This window comes from Triticum urartu, chromosome 1, assembly GCF_003073215.2.
Source record: "Triticum urartu cultivar G1812 chromosome 1, Tu2.1, whole genome shotgun sequence".
In the NCBI taxonomy this organism is placed as follows: Eukaryota; Viridiplantae; Streptophyta; class Magnoliopsida; order Poales; family Poaceae; genus Triticum; species Triticum urartu.
The window spans coordinates 204,481,131-204,492,090 of record NC_053022.1 but is presented as its reverse complement, the minus strand read 5'-3'; the positions used below and the strand labels follow the sequence as shown (position 1 = coordinate 204,492,090).

At 40.5% G+C, this 10,960-nt stretch overlaps 1 long non-coding RNA gene across 1 annotated transcript; it reads right to left on the bottom strand.

Annotated features, from left to right (window-relative positions):
* Window positions 1-4,326: 4,326 nt before the first annotated feature.
* LOC125554063 lies at window positions 4,327-7,846 on the bottom strand. Its single transcript, XR_007304312.1, has 2 exons — window positions 7,654-7,846; window positions 4,327-7,554 (listed from the first exon to the last, which is right to left on the bottom strand). It is a non-coding gene; the product is annotated as an uncharacterized LOC125554063 (long non-coding RNA).
* Window positions 7,847-10,960: the final 3,114 nt, after the last annotated feature.

The window sequence follows — 10,960 nt, the reverse complement described above, 5'->3', positions numbered from 1 at the left end:
CTTGTATGGACGCTTGCAAACGGGTTCCGTACCAGGCTCAAGATCGATAACGAATTCAACTGGTCGGTGAGGAGGCATTCCCGGTAGCTCTTCTGGAAAGACGTCTTGGTACTCACAAATGACTGGAATCTGCGAGATGGCATCCAGCTCGCCCTTCTCATTGAGAGAAAACAGTCGAATGGTTTCATCCTGAGCGGTATACATGATCACATCATCAGAAGTGTGTGTCAATTGAATTTCCCTGGCAGCACAATCAAGCTGAGCCTTGTTCTTAGAAAGCCAGTCCATCCTAAGAATTAGATCAATATCCTAGTCACCAAGAACAATTGGAGAAGACAGAAATTTATAGTTGCCCATCTTAATAGAAACACCAGGAGCTATCAAACTAGAGCTCAAACATTTACCCGGAGAAATGACAGCCATGGGTTTACCCAAATGTGAAGACGTGAATTCATGCTTGGCAAAAAACGGTCTTGACATGAAACAATGCGATGCACCAGTATCACATAAGACTTTTGCAGGAATGTCATTAATTGAGAGATTACCCATTATCACATCAGTAGATTCCTTCGCTTGAGCTGTATTCATGATGTTCACCTTATCATGCCTGGTATTATGCTTGACCACTCCATTGCTGGAAGATCTCATAGGATGAGGAGGCGGAAGGCGCCTTTGGTTGAAGCACTTGTTCGCATAGTGACCTTTCTGCTGACACTTGTTGCAAGTCACTTCTGAGAGCGGACGATGATAAGGAGCACTTGACCTTGGAGCTTGAGTCTGAGACTTTATCTGATAGCCTGGGTTGGGTGGGTGGGAAGGTCCATGACCACCTTTGTTCTTCTGCTGGTAGGGCTGACGAAACGGAGGAGGAAGCCAGAATTTCTGTTGCTTAGCTGCCACTTGTGAGGAAGAAGAAGACTGAACTGCATCCCAGACTCTCTTCTTTGAAGCCTCACACTTGAGATGAGAACCTTCTTGCTTGAGGGCCATGTTATAGAATTGATCAAACTCAGTCGGCTCAAAAAGCACAAGAGCTAACTGCAGATCTTCTCTGAGGCCACCTCTGAATTGATAGATCATGTTTTTTTTCATCAAGAATGTCTTGTTTAGCGAAGCGAGCAAGTTTCTGAAACTGGATATTGTATTGATACACGGACATGCTGCCTTTCTTAAGATTGCGGAACTCCTCACGCTTGCTCTCAGCAACACTTGTTGGAATATGATGAGCTTTGAAGTCTCAGCAGAAATTGTGCTAGGTAATCACACGACCTCCTCTGGAATCTTTGTATTGTTGATACCAATCAGCAGCTTGGTCCTTGAGTTGAAACGAAGTAAACTTGACAAAGTCCCCAGGCTTGACATTGCTACATTCAAAATGCTTGCAGATGTCGACGAGCCAATCATCGACGTCTGTGGCCTCGGCACAGTTGCTGAAAGACTTCAGATGAATTGCAAGGAACTGGTTGAGGGTAGCAAACTGAGACTGATTGTTGAAATTCCCTTAGCCTTGATTTCCTTGGTTTCCTTGACCTTGGTTGCGCTCTTGCAAGAGTTGCAAAAGCATCTGGGTGTTGGCGTTGGTGGCTGCCATGACAGCTTTCCATGCCTCCGGAGGCAGAGGTGCAGGTGGAGTGTTCTCCTGACTCCCATCATTGCGTTCTGGATTCAGACGCGTTGGAGGAGCCATCCTGAAGAGGGTGACATCCATTAGAATCTTGATAGACAGATAGACAAGCTGAATCAATGGATAGAAATTGCAACATATAGTATTCACAATAAACATTCGAACAGGGATGAATGAAAGAATTCCAAAGTTAACATCACACATCCATTAAGGTGAGAAGCCACTTAGACAAAGGTTGATGAATGAAGCAACAAGGTACGAATAGGAACAAATAAGTGGTAAGGATTACCCAATCACAAACCAAATATCTGCGGGAAGAAATACTAGAGCTACTTTAATTCCCACCTATAAACTCCCGAAACTTTCTGGTTATGCAATCTGGTGTTGGGGATACAGGGAAAGCATAATATCTCACCCAAACTAACAATCCCTACATCCAGCTGTATCCATCCTTCAACACATAACCAAGAAATCTTCAAAAATCATGTACCTCAACTTTCAAAAAGCATCCGTTTTACGAGTTATGGCAATACTCCCGAACTCTCGCCCCAGTACTGGGTGGCGTCGAGGTTATCTCACCAACAACTGCATAAAAGAGATTTTCTATGTCGGCGAACTCAGGTATTCCAGAACTGCAACGATAAAATTGTGAAGACAACACCTCGGAGCTCAACTCCCCGGAACACTGCCACAACCCCTAAATGTCAGGAGGCACCAAGAATAATGTTCTCGCCACAAGACTATCAGAACGATTCCAAGATACCCGCGTGATCTTAAAAAAAATTCATGAAATTTGAGGAAAGGAAAGTCAAAACATCTACGTCAGGAGGCCTCACCAGAGCGACGAAGGGACAGAGGAGTAAAAAGAATCCTACTCTTCGATATATATAATCCTAAGACTCAAAACATTTTTTGTTCTAGACTCAACAAAGTTAGCGATTCGAGCAAGCAGGGCGCTCCTAAGTCGGGGATGGCTCTGATTACCAACTTGTAACGCCCACGATGTGGCTATATCTCCCACGTGTCGAGGCACGATTTAGAGGCATAACCGCATGGTGGTTTGTCGCAAGAGGAGTAATCTTCACACAGTCACATGTACTGAATAAGAAAGGGATAAAGAGTTGGCTTACAATCGCCACTTCACACATATAACAAGTTAAACATACATCATCCAGAGTACAATCAAGGTCTGGCTATGGAATCAAAATAAAGGAAGACAACCCCAAATGCTAGATCCCCGGTCGTCCCAACTGGGTTCCACTACTGATCATCAGGAAACGAAACATAGTAACTACCAAGGTCCTCGTCGAACCGCCACTTGAGTTCAGTAGCATCACCTGCACTGGTATCATCGGCACCTGCAACTATTTGAAAGTATCCGTGAGTCACGAGGACTCAGTAATCTCACACCCGCGAGATCAAGACTATTTAAGCTTATCGGTAGGATAAGGTGATGAGGTGGAGCTGCAGCAAGGGCTAATCAAATATTATGGCTAACATACGCAAGTAAAAGTAAGATGAGAAGCTACGCAACGGTCGTGAAGCTAGAAGTGATCAAGAAGTGATTCTGAAACTACTTACGTTCAAACATAACCCAAGGTCGTGTTCATTTTCCGGACTCCGCCGAAAAGAGACCATTACGGCTACACACACAGCTGATTCGTTTTAATTAAGTCAAGTGTCAAGTTCTCTACAACCGGATATTAACAAATTCCCATCTGCCACATGACCGCGGGCACGGCTCTCGAAAGTTTATACCCTACAGGGGTGTCCCAACTTAGCCCATCACAAGATCTCACGATCAACGAAGGATATTCCTTCTCCCGGGAAGACCCGATCAGACTCGGATTCCCAGTTACAAGACATTTCGACAATGGTAAAATAAGACCAGCAAAGCCGCCCGACTGTGCCGACAATTCCCAATAGGAGCTGCACATATCTCGTTCTCAGGGCACACCGGATAGGTCAAGCTACGAGAAAAACCAACCCTCAAGTTTCCTCGAGGTGGCCCCGCAGGTTGCCCGGTTCGGACCAACACTCAGAGGAGCACTGGCCGGGGGGGGGGGGGGGGGGTTAAAATAAAGATGACCCTTGAGTCTGCAGAACCCAAGGGAAAGGTATAGGTGGTAGGTACGCAAATGGTAAAACCAAAGTTGGGCCTTGCTGGAGGAGTTTTTTTTCAAACCGAACTGTCAAGGGGGTCCCATAACCCCAACCGCATAAGGAACGCAAAATCAAGAAACATAGCACCGATATGACGGAATTTAGGGCGGCAAGAGTGGAACAAATCACCAGGCATAAGGCCGAGCCGTCCACCCTTTATCAAGTATATAGATGCATCTATTTATATCAAAAAGTAATTGACGGTTAACCACAAAAAAGATAATTACTCTAAAAATTACCACAAAAATTAGAAACATCCGTCCATCAATTAGTTTCGGTGATTAATTATAGCCAATGGATTACCCTTTCAATCTCCACCACGCAGACCAACGTAACACCAGAGACAAAACGTAACAAATCTCAACAATAAAAAAGAGAGAGATGTAACATGTGCCCTAGATTAGATTAGTTTTTCCAACTTCCTCGAAAAAGATTAGTTTTTCCAACAATCAATTAATTTATGTTCCAGTGATCAATTAGTTAGGACCAACCGATTTTTATAACGTGATCCCACGTTTCCACCTCTGGGCTACCATAGAGAAACCGGAAGTACCTCTCAATAGAAAAGAAAAAATAGAATACATAGCATATCTCTTTTATCTACATGAGGATGACCTCCCTCCTTTCAATCGAATAGAAAACACATCTACAAACACATCTATGTTGGAAGATCACCTGCGCGAGTCCCTTCATCCTTCAATGCTAGCTTGCCATGGCTCCTCTCATTCCAAGTCCTCCTCATCTTGTCTACACCACTTGATTCCCAATCACCATGGAAATCACAGAGGAACATGATCAAAGGTACACACCATGTTTCAACTCAAGGTAAATAATCAAATAGCTTTCAAATTTAGATCAGGCAAGTTCCCTTGCGATTCTTCAATCGTAATTGTACATGAACTTGCTATCCTCAATCACAATCTAATTCTTCACCCATATAAGGTTTTCTATAGACTGTCATCTAACTGCAACAGAAGGGTAAAAGACCCTCACTGTCTTCACATGATGATTGAAACTTAACATCCATTTTAACATTAAAGCTTTCACCACAATCACTGATCTTGGAAGTTGATCTCCTTTTCTTCTACAACAAAACAAAAAATTGTAAGGCGAATAATTAATCAAAATCATAAATCTCCATAACCTTCAGCGGTACTCCATACCAATTTTACAATATCATCTTCTCTAATACATGTTTTCTAAATTGTGCAGGAAGAAACGATGAAAATAAAAGGTGGACCACATTGCAATAATGTGAGAAACCTACCAAGGTAGTTAAAAGCAATCAAATATACAATCCAACAAGGTGATCCATTGCTAATCATGCACTTTTAATAAGTGATATCACAAAAATGTTACACCTAAATTATATAATGCAATAATTCCAGTTTGGCACATTTGGGTTTATAACTGATTTAAGCCAGAAAAAAATTATTATAATACTGATGTGAATCCAGACAATCAATAATACCAAGATAGGATTAGGAAAGGACAATGAAACTTCAAGACAACAAAAAGAGATAGCGTTCGATCATACATGGAGATGTGCCAGACTGCACAAATATGCGTACCACGTGCGATAAGAAAATCATCACAAAGGTATTCTCATGTGTATTATCATCCACTATCTTAACTTACTGTTCTTAATTCAATTGCTAAACTTCCCTTACATGTTGCATGACTGTAGTATAGTATACTCGAAGCAACATTATAGCTTGCTTCTTCTTTGCGCATCAATTGTGATATCTATGTGTTCCATTCCTTCCAAGTGCTATATTAAATGACAAAAACATGTTGCATTTGTTCCTGATTGTACCTATCAGCTTTTAAAAAACATGAAAACACATTTCCATGCAACATGGCTTAATCAAGACGAGGGCAAAATCAACATTGTTGAATTACCACAGGGAACCATATCATGTACAGATGTCGATCATGTGCATTGACTGAGGCAAAATCAGCATTGTCGAATTGCCATAGGAAAGCATTGGCTCGTAAAACTACATGGTAAGTAGCAAGAAAATTCAATCAAGATCTACAATTTGGACATTCATGAACATGGTAATTCGGTTAAGCGTGTGTACATGACTAAAAGTAACACAAAGTGTAAAATAGAAAAATCAAGGGCGGAAAAACTAGATATGTCAGTTCTATTAAGTTTGTTGTATTATTAAGAAAAAAGAACATACTAATATTCAATTGATGCTAAATTCAGAAACTTAAACAGGACATTGAAAAGGACAGATATGGACATTTGGGACTTCGGAAGTCCAAGCCACAAGTGTGAATGGTGTGGTGCAATATTTTTGTATGAAGAAAGAGCAACTTGAGAAGGGCCTTGTGACATGCATATAAGGCGAGAAGAACCTCAACGAAAGAGCAACTTCGGAAGTTCAAAATGGATGCCCTTGCATGCATTTTGTAGTACAGACTAGACTGGATCAAAAAACATCAAGCAAACATAAGAGCAGAATTATATGCTGACTTGCAGGACGCAACATAAAGAGGAGATACAAGGGCTGACAAGGTAGGAAGGAGAATACTACTTCCATCTAGCTTCATAGATAACCTCAGATACAAGCACAAAACTACCAAGATGCTATAGCAAGATGTCGATGGGCTTGATACACAGACCTATTTATGGCATTCACATGCAACACAGCTTGGCTGGATATTCAATCCATGCTTATGGAAGTAGGCCAAACAACATCATAGAAGCCTGATATTGTTGATCGAATGTTCCACATAAAGCTCAATGAGTTCATGAGGGACATAAGAAAAAGGAGATACTTTGGGAAAACACTTGCCAGTAATAGCCTACTCACTTGATCATACCTGTTATTTTCATTTCTATAGCAAATGAACTAACAACAAGGATGATGTGGTCAAGAACATAGTCTACACAGAAATAATCTAAAGGTAGGAACAAAAACAAACTTCCATATGCCACTAGCCTATTAGATAAAATAAGTAGATGGGAAAATAGTACACTACAAAACTATCTTCAACATAAAAACTGACTTTTCTATGCTAGCATTATATGGCAGAATGGATATGATCTACTACTCCTAGAAGTATTGGAAACATGCATCAACATTTGATGGAAATAGATGGATAATACCAAATGTCGACACTTTGTGTTATCTGATATTTTAAGCTTATTCTATAGTACAAGCCAATAGTTACAACATCCACACATCGTTTTAGTTCATATGTAGGATGCAATCGCACCTATTTTCCTATAAACTTTTTCTTTGGTCTAATCATGAATACACTGATTACTTACTAAATTTGTTGAATATGAACGGGGCAAGGGGGCATAAGTAGATATACATCCTAACAAGCAATACCTTAATTGCATTATATTAGTTTACCCATACACATGCAGAAGAAGGATAAGAAACAAAAACATGAGAGGGACAGGAAAAGAGAGAAGAGGACCTGCAAGTGTAAGATGAAGGTGACTGTCGGGCTGCCTCGCTCGGGGGCAGCCACGATGCGATCGAAAACAACGCCGTCGGCATCTCAAAATCAAGGTGGATCTAAGCTGGTTGCGGGAGACAAGATCCACACCAACATCACCTGGATGGACGGCGACGGCAACGGGGCCGTCGAGATCGACGAGCTCGCTTCCTCCCTAGAGCCACTTCTCCTTGGGCCCTACTACCACTCCGTCGCCGTTGACCGGTCTGAGAGATTGACGAGGCGTATAGGAGCCAAACCAGGTGCCGTAGACGGCCACCCCATGGCCGCACCAGTGAGTTGAGCTGCAGGTGTGCGTGCAAGTGAGTACGAGCAAGGTCGCGGCAGGGAATCAAGAGAGAAAACTGAGGTGCTGTTGGGATTGAATCCGCAGCACCAATTACCAGCGCTAACAGCCAGAGCTCATCTGGTTGAAGGAGGAGCGAGAGGAAAGAAGGAAATGAAAAGGGGATCAAGAAACAGTAACCATTTTTTATTTTATTTTTGAGGATTAGAAACGACAAGGTGTGAGTGCGAGAGAAGATTTTTTTTAGAGGCGACGAGTGCCAGAGAAGACTTGAACGTTGGGTACGTCAGTGCGAATCTGTTGGGCTAAAGCACAACAAATCAATCCACCAGAAAAAGTCTCCTTTATGTAGAAACAACAGAAAATGCAAATTCAATTAGGTGCAGTATACATATTTCCTAACACACTACAGACGCATAAATTAAGATTACTTACAGTATACACGCACTATAATGATAGAGTTCACGATGTGGGTTGAACCTAAATCACAGTATAATTTTCTCTCAGAATATTCTAAACAAATGCATGCAAAAAGAATTATAGTACATGATCATAAAAAATGTCTATCCGGTACCAATCATTTATATTTAGACTGCATATGGAACTAGCATTTTCATGTCAAATTGCCACACACGACGAACACCAATTCATTAGTAATGAAAAGGGCATGAGACTTCTAAAAAAATTATAAGATCCATCTGAGTGGTCGCATCAAGAAAAGCCACGGTTGGAGCAACGCACTCCCGAAGATTTTGATGAGAACGTTAGTGACCAATATTTCCTAAAACATGGAAGGGAGGTTCTCTACAGGGAAAACCACCAAGGATATGTATAAAGGTAAAATTGTGTTACAACCGCCACTGACGAACAACTGACAAAAATAACCAATATTTACTTTCTTGCGTTACTAAATTTTGTGAAGTACTAGCCCGTGCAAATAACTCAATGTTTAAAGTGGAAATGCTAGAAAAATTATACAAAACATGAATTGGCCAGCGGGATTCATCATGAAAATACATTTACTACAACATGCATACTAGGCATGTAAGTAATAAATGGATAATATATATAGAACTATGTTCGCAAAAGTACTATATTTCAAATGTAATTATATTTGGTCCCAATTTTTCAATACAAATAACATACTCTCATTATTAAACTTTCAAAAGATCTAGCCCGCGCATCGAGCGGGCCACTTTGCTAGTTTATTAAATAAGAGATAAAGTGATATCCCAACATATCCATGTTCTAACATGGAACAAACTTCAACTTCACCTGCAACTAACAACGCTATAAGAGGGGCTGAGAAAAAGCGGTAACATAGCCAAACAATGGTTTGCTAGGAAGGTGGGTTAGATGCTTGACATGGCAATATGGGAGGCATGATATAACAAGTGTTAGGTAGCGCAACTTAGCGATAGAGCGAACAAATAGCAATCAAAGATAGAAGTGATATCGAGGGTATGATATCTTGCCTGCAATGTTCTCAGAGTTGTCGAAAGCTTGCTCCTTGTTAGAGTACTCAACAAGTTCCTCGTTCACGAAATCGTCTCCCAGCTCTACCCAAAGCAAGAACATAAGCAACAAAACAACAATCAATCACGGTGCAATGCACAAGCAACATGATGCAAGATATGGCATGGAATGCAAGATATGATGTGCAATGCATATGGGTACTCCAAAAGGAAAAGGATGATCATGGCATCAACTTGGCAAACCAAGCATGCCACTGGATAGGTGGGGAGATTTCGAATGAAATCGATATGAAGATCACCGAAAACGGATGCACGGTTTGCAAATGGCAAGCAAAATAAGATATGATGCAAACTGCTATTAACAGCATGATAGCACTTAAGATGCAACAAGAAACTATTCTACAACACTCCAACATAGCAACAAAGCACATAGTTGTGATGTACAAGAGATGCTTGACAAAACATGAACACTGAGCTATGGCTAGATCACACTAGAACAGGTTCAAACAAGCATGGCAAAAGTGCAAAAGATAACAACTTAACAGACTTAGCAGAAATTCAAGCATCAAGACATGAACAGCATCAGGTTGCAAAGTTAAGCATAACAAACTATGTACTACAGGAACACATTCCATAACATAAGAACATGGTATGATGGTACTAAATGCACTTAACCAAATTTCCTTACTGAACATGATCCAAAACCTACAGAAATGATGATAGCATCCATGCACCACATGGTAAAAGATACTAAACAGGTTTCAGACTTAGAAGAAAACATGGCATGTCAAAACAGACCATGATAGCAACTTTGCATGCTTGTGTCACCCATCACGGTGCACTAAATGACATGGATTAAATACTAGCATGGAGTAGGCATGAAAATTAAGCTAACCATGTGCCAAACAACCTCCTAGCATGATTGAAACAAAACACACAAAAATGACAAAACATGATCGTGATGCAAAATGACATGTTCATAAACTTGCTCCAATGCAAAAACTAATGCAACCACTGGATTGGTGGGATTTTTCTACCCCAAAACCATATATAATATGTCTAGGTTACTGTAGAAAAATCATCACAAATGCAATAAGTTAAAAACTGCCTAAAATGGAAAAGAACAGATTTGTCAATTTCCATTATTGGAACGTCCAAAATTGGACTTGCCTGAAATGGAAATGACATCTTTCCAGAAATGAAAAAATCGCTGAGCTAAAATGGTTGTGATGTACAAGAGATGCAAACTGCTATTAACAGCATGATATCACTTAAGATGCAACAAGAAACTATTCTACAACACTCCAACATAGCAACAAAGCACATGGTTGTGATGTACAAGAGATGATTGACAAAACATGAACACTGAACTATGGCTAGATCACACTAGAATAGGTTCAAACAAGCATGGCAAAAGTGCAAAAGATAACAACTTAACAGACTTAGCAGAAATTCAAGCATTAAGACAGGAACAACATCAGGTTGCAAAGTTAAGCATAACAAACTATGTACTACAGGAACACATTCCATAACATAAGAACATGGTATGATGGTAATAAATGCACTTAACAAAATTTCCTTACTGAACATGATCCAAAACCTACAGAAATGATGATAGCATCCATGCAACACATGGTAAAAGATACTAAACAGGTTTCGGACTTAGAAGAAAACATGGCATGTCAAAACAGATCATGATAGCAACTTTGCATGCTTGTGTCACCCATCATGGTGCACTAAATGACATGGATTAAATACTAGCATGGAGTAGGCATGAAAATGAAGCTAACCATGTGCCAAACAACCTCCTAGCATGATTGAAATAAAACACACAAAAATGACAAAACATGATCGTGATGCAAAATGACATGTTCATGAACTTGCTCCAATGCAAAAACTAATGCCACCACTGGATTGGTGGGATTTTTC